Consider the following 9,323-nt stretch of genomic DNA (forward strand, 5'->3'; position numbering starts at 1 on the left):
TTAATTTAAATAATTGAAATAGATTTTTGGGACCAAACCCTTAGAAATTATCAACCTTTCACGCCTAGGGCGAAGGCAAGTTAGAGCTTGGCTAGGTGTGTCTAGAATTTGTGAATGAGGTATTTTTTTTGTAAAGGCTAGCTAGAAAGCAAGAGAGAGAAAGAATAAGCTATTGCTTAAGAGAGAGAATAGAAAAATTGTTGATGATTTTTCGTGATTAAAAACGGGGAAATACGACCCTATTTATAGAGAAAATAGATAGAAAAGAGTTCGAATTCGAATCGAGATAAAATATCTCTTGTCGTAAACGACAGGACCCAGCGCGAACCATCAGAAATCATGTCGTGTGACAAGGTTTGTCTGTAATACCCCGTATTTTTATGTATTTTTATAAAATATTTAAGTATTAATAAAATATATTGTCAAGGGCTCAAGTATTTTAATTAAATATTTTAAAGGATTAAAGTATTTTAAATATAAAGTTTTATAAAAGTAAAATATGTTTTGGGTCAAACGTTTATTAATTATTGGGCAATGTAAATTATTTCTACATACTCTTATTGGAATAACCCATTCTAAAACCCATAACTTAAGCCCTATCCCATAACTTAAGCCCACATTTTTTATAAGCCCAAATTTAACCCTACACTCTCTACTCTATAAATACCCCATGAATCCCCAAAAATTTCCCACACAAAAAAGGTTACTCTTATTTTCTCTCTCCTTTGTTTTATTAATTTGTGTAATTATAATTATTGATTTATGGATTTTGATTTAATTGTTTAAAATTAATTTAATTAGTATCAAATTGTATTTTGATGATTAAAATTTATAATTTCAGATTTTATAAATGTCATAATTTTCAGATTTTGTAAATTTTATAACCTAGGGTTTTTAATTATTGAAAATCATGATTTTAGGGTTTTTATGAACAATTGATTTAGAGCTTTTATAGTAATGATGTTTTGAAATTTTGGTGATTATAACTACTGATTAGTTTAACTTAATTCCAGATTATTTTGAACACGTAAATACAATTTAAATATTTAGATTTCCGTTCGTTAATATTAATCCCGTTTTAATCCCGGTCAGGTTCTGAACTCGTCCGATTTTGATAAAAAAAAAAAAAAAAAAAAAAAGAGTGTTTTCCATGTGGAAATAACGTTTTAAGAAAGATACACTACCTTTAGTAGTGAGCACCATCCTCTCGTGGCCAAATTCAGCCTCTAAATATAATTTTCGGACAGTTTTTGATTTTTAACGAAGTTTTTTTTTATGCTTTAAATTTTATCCTTGAGTTTAAAAGGGGTAAGAGATAATTTAATGTTTCTATGGATAATTTATGTATAAAGATGTATTTTGATGAAGTTTTAAAAGGTTTTTTATTAGTTTAAAATGCTGGAATTTTATTTAAAGTCGTATAATTGTGATTTTAATAAAAGGGTGTGATTACCCATTAAAAATGAGTTTAATTAGGGGTTTTTAAATAAGTTTCAGATTATTTTAAGTAGTCTAAAGTAAATTTAAGTTGCTAGAAATTGTGTATACAAGGAGAATTAATATAGTATTATTGTCCCTTTATGTAGGAGACTTAATTCGGGAATTGTTGTAGTGTAATCGGCTACTTTAAGGGCTTATTTGAGGTACGTTCGCGTACTTAGCATATTTTGATGATGTAGAATCATGCTAGGCTTGATTTTAATCAATTACAAGTAGTATAATGCTAAGGTTTATGTATGGAATTGTGAATTAATGGTGTTGGTGATTGAATTTTGAAGCATGAATTATTTGTGATGGTTTATGGATTGGAAAATTATATTTTCGGCATGTTGTGTTTGAACCACACTTTTATTTATGGCATGTTAGAATGCATGATTAATTAAACTTCATGTTTAATTATGTTTGAAATATTGAAAAGGAATTTTATTATGGTTCAAATAATTTTTATTGATGCTTTAAGCATGAGGAAGGAGCTATATAAGTGTCTATGTACACAAGGGATAAATTGTATGTTGGTGCCTTTGTGCACTTAAGGTGTTTTTAACACCGAGGGATAGGATTTTTGGCGCTTTATGCGTTTAAGGTGTCTTTGACACTGAGGTAGAATTAAAAAGGGTTCAACATTAAATAATATGTGGTCACTAATTATTCAAGAATTAAATTGGTATGTTTGGTTGATTGAATAATTATGGTTGATTGATTTATTATGCTTTGAGAGTCATCACCAAGTCCAATAACATGTAAATAACGTAAAGTGAAAGAGATTACGCACCAAAACTCTTGGAACGTATATACCTTGAGTATAAACAATGGGGGTAGTTATGGGGTTTTATATTTAACCATAACTTCTAATGGAGTACAGGACGCTGTACATTCCTTTTTATTTATTATTATGCGCAGGAATTCTGCCACCTTTGAGTGGTTTTGTCGCTGGCACGGTTAGCTCCCGTGTCAGTTAACCTTAATTTATTTGGGGGAGGTATAGTTGGAAACCCGTTCGATGCGTAATCAACGCTAAATGAATTATTTAGTGTCTAGTTAATGTGTCTTGTTGATTGTTGTGTGTGCTTGTAAACAGGTGCAATGAGGTAAGTGTGTGTTGATAGGTGAAAGCATGTTAGTGTGTTTAATTACGCTTATGTACTCAGCTTTGCTGATTGTGCGTGTTTGTGTGTTTGGCCATGTCTTTACTTTGGCCCTACGACGACCCATTTTCTAATGGCGAGTAGTGGGGACAAGTAGAGAGGAGGTTTTCAGGTGATGAAGCATATTCATGAACGGGCATGAGTGAAGAGCGAATCATGCTAGTTTCTATAAGTATATGATGTGTTTAATGCTTTAATTATTTATAATACTGTTATCATGCATGACTAACGCAAAAGTTTTAAAGTTGGTTTGGTTTTAATAAGGGCCTATAATGGTTCCAAGTTGTAGGATGGTTTTATATTACTTCGTTTGACTTTGGTTTTGACTTTACTTTCGTTGGGTGACTTTTCAAGTTGACTTGTTTTGAATGGTTTTGAAATTAGTCTTCCGCTGTGTGTCTTTGATGGTTGCCTTAGCCGTTTTCACGGTGGCAGTAATATCTTAGATATTCCTATTTAAATTTTTAAACAGGGCAAAACAGGTATTTTAAAAGAAAGGAATTTCTAGGGTGTTACATTGTCGCAATGTGACAAAACTGTCGTTTGGCGCTGGTTAAAAGATAAAACGCGCTATGTACGTAATCCTTTTCCTAATAAAATTAAGTAATTAGACTCCGTGTTTATTAGTTTTAAAAGCAGATTTATCATAATAAAACACTTGTTTTTTCCCAAATCAAGTTCTTTACTAAATAGATAATTATTAATCCTAATTCCATTAGAGTTTAAAAAGAACCTTCTAGATTATTCTAGAAGATTAAAATCAATCCTAATAACTTTAGGAATAATAATTAATGGGCCCTCCACTAGATCATTGGGCCATAAAACGATATCCAGCCAAACTTAGTATTTTGGCCGTAACTTCCTCATTATTCATCGGAACTGGGCTTATAATATATTGTTGGAAAACTCTTCTCGAGCCCAATCCAACTACACTATTAGTGGACCCTTGTCATAGACCAAACTAAATTGGATTGGTTATTTTCATAAATAGAGTAGGTTTTCAAAAACAGAAAAAGGATATTTTAAGAAAAACAACTGTATTACTTAGACTTTTCGCACTTTCACTTCGTTCGATAATCAATGACGTGAAAAGTATTCATCACTGGGTTTGGTTTTGGCGAGACACAATTAGGTGCCTACAGAAGCCCCCACTTTGACTGAGTTTGGAGAAACGTATGTTTTGAAAACAAAAGTCAAAGTAGCGATCGGGACGGAGAATGATTTAGAACATTCTGTGATCCCGAATCACTCTTGTAACGCTAATACCTGCAAACTAGTGTTAGTTAAACAAATAAGAGAGTTAAGAAACATGTATCTTGCACTGTTGACACGTCTCTCGAGTTACTGATTTTGTTGCTGCATTTTTGTTGTGATGGCCTCCACAATGCCTAGTAAACGCCATTTGAAGGTAACTTTGACTCGCTATCTTCAGACTTGTGGCAGAGCCTCGCCATGGCAGTACCTTGCCGCTGTAGACAATATCCTCTATACCTTGGGACATCGTCAAAGACTGGTGCTTGTAACGATCCTCAGTTTTGTTGCGACAATATTCTACATCCTAGGGAACATCGTCGATCATTCACTACTACAAAAATGGTCAAAGAGATCCAAAATAAGAGACCAGTTAAGTACATAATAGGTCTCTTTCAAAGGATAGACCCATTATCTTAAACGACGGGTCTCTCAAAATATCAAAGAGACCCGTCATTAAAGAAAATAGGTCTCTAGGAATTATTTTAAAATTTGGAGGAATATAGAGAGACCAGTCATTTTAAATGTCAGGTCTCAAGTAATATCCAAGAAACCCGTCATTTAAAATAACCGGTCTCATGAATGTATTTATTTTTAATTGAAAAAGTGCAGAGACCTGTCATCCTAGTAAACAGGTCTCTCGAATTGAATCTCCCGTGTGACAGGCTGGCAGCCATAAACCCATAACCCTAACCCTTGAATCTCTTTATTTTCTCGTCTCTCTTTATCCGCCGCCTCCCTCCTTTTTTCTCATCTCATATCTTTTGTTCTTTCTCTCTCTTCTCCCTCCTTTAATCCTTTGTCTTCTAAGAATTTCATCCTTAGTTATTTCTCCTCCTATACTCCTTTAATTATTTCCATCCTTTCTCTTTAATTTTCAAGAAGTTATCTTCACTCTTTCATGTCAAATTTCAAGATTTATTTCCAAGGTTAGTTTTGTATTCTTTTTCGTTAGTTAGTATTAATCTCAAATTTTTTTCGTTTTTCCTTAATGAAAGTTCTGATTTCTTATATTAATGGCTTTTTAGATTCCTTATTTGTTTTTAAAAACAATTTGTTGATTTTACGTTTACTCATGATACTAGATTGTTTGTTATTTGCTTGTTAATGTTTTTTTTTTTTTTATTTGAAAACTGTTTGTTAATGTTTTTGTTGTTAATTTTTTTCGCTATTTTAAATGAAAATTGAATTTGATACATGTTTCCAATTTCGTCTGGAGTTTTTTTTTCATCTAATTTTCGTATTATTCCCTTTTATTTTCTTCTTTACATTTTTTCGCTCACTGTCAAAAAGTTAGATCTGGTATTTTTTGTTATTATCTCTTACTTCTTTCCTATGGATTCAGATCTAGTATTTTTTGTTATTACTAAGTTCGTATTTGATGTTTTAAAAAAAAATTTGTATTTGATGTTCTATTTCTATTTTAATTTTGAATTAAAGTTCAATAGATTTAATTTATGGTATTTTTTTCTTGCTTTGATTTTGTGTTCAATCATCATCATAGAAGAATTTTATCTAAGATCTATTGTTTCATCAGTTCAATTGAACAGTTTCTCTCTCTCTCTCTCTCTCTCTCTCTCTCTCTCTCTCTCTCTCTCCCTCTCTCTCTCTCTTATTTTTTTTAATATCGTAAACGAATTTTATTATTTATCTCGTTCTTTAAATTTTTGTTTTGTTCTTTTTCAATTATGTTAAAATTGTTCTGATATATTTTTTGGATAATAATATCTGCTTTTTATTTTTTTATTTGTGGGTGTAGGTAATGATTGAAGTTTGTATTGAAGAAATTTGTAACCGAAGAACTTTGAAGTTTGATGTCTTATCATTTATAGGATATTTATTATTATATTTTATTGTATTGAATTTTTTTTTGTATCTGTATTGTGTACGTATATTTTGAGGTGATGAATATAAGAATTATTTTTATACTCTGTTTTTAATAATGTAAGAAATTTCTGAAAACAGAGACCACTTTTCTTATTTAGGCAGTCTTAATTTTCTTAAAATTGAGACCGCTTATCTTTAAGAGCCGGTTTTAGATTTCTCATTCTAGAGACCGCCTCTAATCAAGCAGTCTCTTTGCCAAAGAGACCGCTGCTCTTTGGCTAATTTTGACGGGTCTCTTTGGCCAATTTTGTAGTAGTGATTGCTGCTACATCACGAGCTATTTTCTTGAATCAAGGTGACAACCTTCACAATCAAAGCGAATGTCATCGAAGACCGCCTCATCACAAACCGTTCTTCTCAAATCTAGGTGACAACTTCCACAATCTTAGCAAAAGCTATCGAAGATCGCGCATCTCTTGCTATCTTCTCAAACCAAATGACAACCTCCACAATCTTAGCGAAAGCTATCGAAGATCTCCCATCTCGTGCCATATTCTCAAATAAAATGACAACCTCCACAATCTTAGCTAAAGCCATCGAAGATCGCCCATCTCGTGCCATCTTCTCAAATCAAATGACAACCTCCACAATCTTAGCAAAAGCCGTCAAAGACTGCTTCATCTTGAAACGTATTTCTCGAATCCAACCGAGAGACCTTTTAATCTTAGAGCCCCCCTGACAAAGACTTCTTCATCTTGAGTCTTAAAATTTTCTTATCCTTACTCCTAGAATTAATTAACCTTTCCATCTTTGGAAAATTCATCTGAAGAACCATATCCAAGATTCGTAAAGTCTTTAAATTGACTTGTGGAAATCTTCCATCCTAGGAATTCTTTGTGATAATCGTCAATCACTACTCAAATGTTCTTAATCAATTTTCAAATCTGCTTCATTCAATCGTCATCAGGCCGAGCATCCACTACTACAAAACTTAGAAAACTTACTGTAGACACCCATTTGTGTCTCCCCAAAACCAAACCCATTGATGAGTACCTTTCACGTCGAATCATAATAGAATGAAGTGAAAGTGTGGAAAGTCCAGTGTTGCGGTTAGTTTTTAATTCTTTTCTTTCTCTCTGTTTTTGAAAACCTATTTATGAAAATAGCCAATCCAGTTTAGTTTTGTCCATGGCAAGGGTCCAATAATAGTGTAGTTGGGTTGGGTTTGAAAAGAGTTTTCCAACGATATATTATAAGCCCAATTCCGATGAATTGTGAGGAAGTTATGGCAAAATTACTAATTGGGCCCAGTTGATTTTTATATGAGGCCCAATGATCTAGAGGAAGGCCTATTATGATTTATCATTCTTAATGCAATTAGGATTGATTATAGTCTTCTAGAATCTTCTAGGAGGTTCTTTTGAATCCTTATTTTATTAGCATTGATAAATTGACTTTTAAGAGCTTTATTTAGAATAAAAGAAGTGTTTTAAGGAAATTACAGTTTTACCCTCTCGTAGGCTTAAATTTTATCAAAATAAGAAAACGCATGGAAAACTGATTGCAGCGCCGCAACTACAGTCTGTCGTCTGGCGACAGACCTGGCGTTGCGGCGACACGTCTGGCGCCTGGCGACAGCCTTGTCATCTGGCGACAGGGGCGTGTTTGACGACAGCGTCGTGTTTTATTCTTCTTGAAACTGATTCGTTTTTTATCATATCCGGCTGATTTTGTTTATAAATAGCCTCCTAAAACCTCTTTTTTTAATCACCAACTCTCATAAAGAATTTCTTGATACTCTCTCTCTCTCTCACTTTTCTAAACTAGCCTTCTCTCAAACAAAATTCCGCATTCACAAGATCTAACTCACCTAGCATTGTTCGAAGTTGCCTTCGCCCTAAACGTGAATGGTTGATTTATGAGGATTTGGTCCCAAATCTAGTCTAAACATTCTTAATCTCTATTTCAATTATTTAATTTAATTGTTTGATTTTATATTTTCCTTGAAGTTACTAACGTGTGTATTTTGTTATTAGAAAGAGAAACGAGGCATCCGAGTAAGTGTTTTAATTATTTTATTGATATTATGATATAGAAATTATGTCTAGGTTGTTATTTTGATTCCTAGTATCATGTTAGGATGCTTTTCCTTAATTTAATGTTTCGAATGACAATAATAAGGTCCTAGTATCATGTTTAGAGTAAAGAATATAATGTCAATTATGATTTCTATGATGCCTTTTACTGCCTTTCCTAATATTCATGTTTGTATCATGTTAGGGCTATATAATTGATCTTTATTGTTTAGTGACATGATAGGGTTTGTTATTAATCTTGTTAGTATCATGCCTAGGATCTTACTATTATTATGCTTTAACATGATTATTTTTATAATTGTTATAATTATTATTATGATGATGATTATTGTGGTGTTGAATTATATAATTAAGGTAATTTGTTAATTAGCGAATTGTTTCATGTAATTTGTTAATTTACGAATTGTTTCACATAATTTGTTTATTTACGAATTGTTTTGCGTAATTTGTTAATGTACGAATTATTTCATGTTGTTTGTTAATTGACGGATAACTTATATATAATTTGATAATATCATGTTGCTTGATGTTTATTATTATTTATTGCTTGATCACACCTTTTATGCATGCTTAAAGGGAATTGGTACTTGTAATCACGCTTAATAAGATAATTAATAATCTTGTTTAGGGTTAATTTGATTATAAATCAAGTGATCGCCAATAATAGTTTTATATGTGCATTAATATTCAACCAACATATAATAAACAGGTTTAGGGTAAACCTATTGATTGCATGTTAGTCAGAAAGCGCACATGAATACGAGAAGAATAAAGTAGAGGCCTATTATTAGGGCAGGTTCAATCTCTTTTAGGTTGGATTTGTACCTTCATCCCCGAACTTCTAATTATGGTTCCATATCTATTGGAGTTAACGATCCCCTGGATCGTTAAGGGGTGTAACCTTCACCCTGTGAACAGTTTACAAGTTCCTACAACTTGTTAGCGATTCTTTTGCTCTAGCTTCCTTCCCTTTGGACGCCAACGTACTTTAGTGTATGATTACAATGGGGTTCAAGTTAGGGGTAATGCTTGAAATATTCCCTACAGTTTTTGGCGACTCCACTGGGGAGGATTTCTATTTTAATTCCAGAATTTTATTTCGGCAATGATTTAGAATGAGTGGATAAGACTCGAAAAGTTCTAAGTATTTCATGCGCGTAATTTTGATTAACATTATTGGCATATCCATAAAAAAGATCTCATTGGAAAAAGCATAGGATTTTTACACGTAGGAAATTTGAGGAATATCTTTCACAACTAGGATCGAAATAACGCTGCGAAAAACTGGAAAATTTTATCGAGCACAGAAAGCTGATGAGGCATGTAGGAATTGGCGTCTAGAAAACAGAGCATGTCGTCGATAATATGGCTTTGTCGCCAGGAGACACTTCTGTTGCCAGGTGACAGGGCTATATTGCGGCGACGGTCTCTGTTGGCTGGTGCTGCGTTTTTCTAATACCGAACCAGAAATATGAGTTCTAATTTTCACTAGTTCTAGCACTGT

The 9,323-nt window shown here is 32.7% G+C and overlaps 1 long non-coding RNA gene across 1 annotated transcript; it reads left to right on the forward strand.

The window, feature by feature from the left end:
- The first annotated feature begins 4,519 nt into the window (after positions 1 to 4,519).
- LOC145630726 (uncharacterized) lies at positions 4,520 to 5,771 on the forward strand. Its single transcript, XR_014112217.1, has 2 exons — positions 4,520 to 4,825; positions 5,656 to 5,771. It is a non-coding gene; the product is annotated as an uncharacterized LOC145630726 (long non-coding RNA).
- Positions 5,772 to 9,323: the final 3,552 nt, after the last annotated feature.

The sequence above is a fragment of the Chenopodium album genome, chromosome 5 (genome assembly GCF_948465745.1).
Source record: "Chenopodium album chromosome 5, dcCheAlbu1.1, whole genome shotgun sequence".
Taxonomy (NCBI): Eukaryota; Viridiplantae; Streptophyta; class Magnoliopsida; order Caryophyllales; family Amaranthaceae; genus Chenopodium; species Chenopodium album.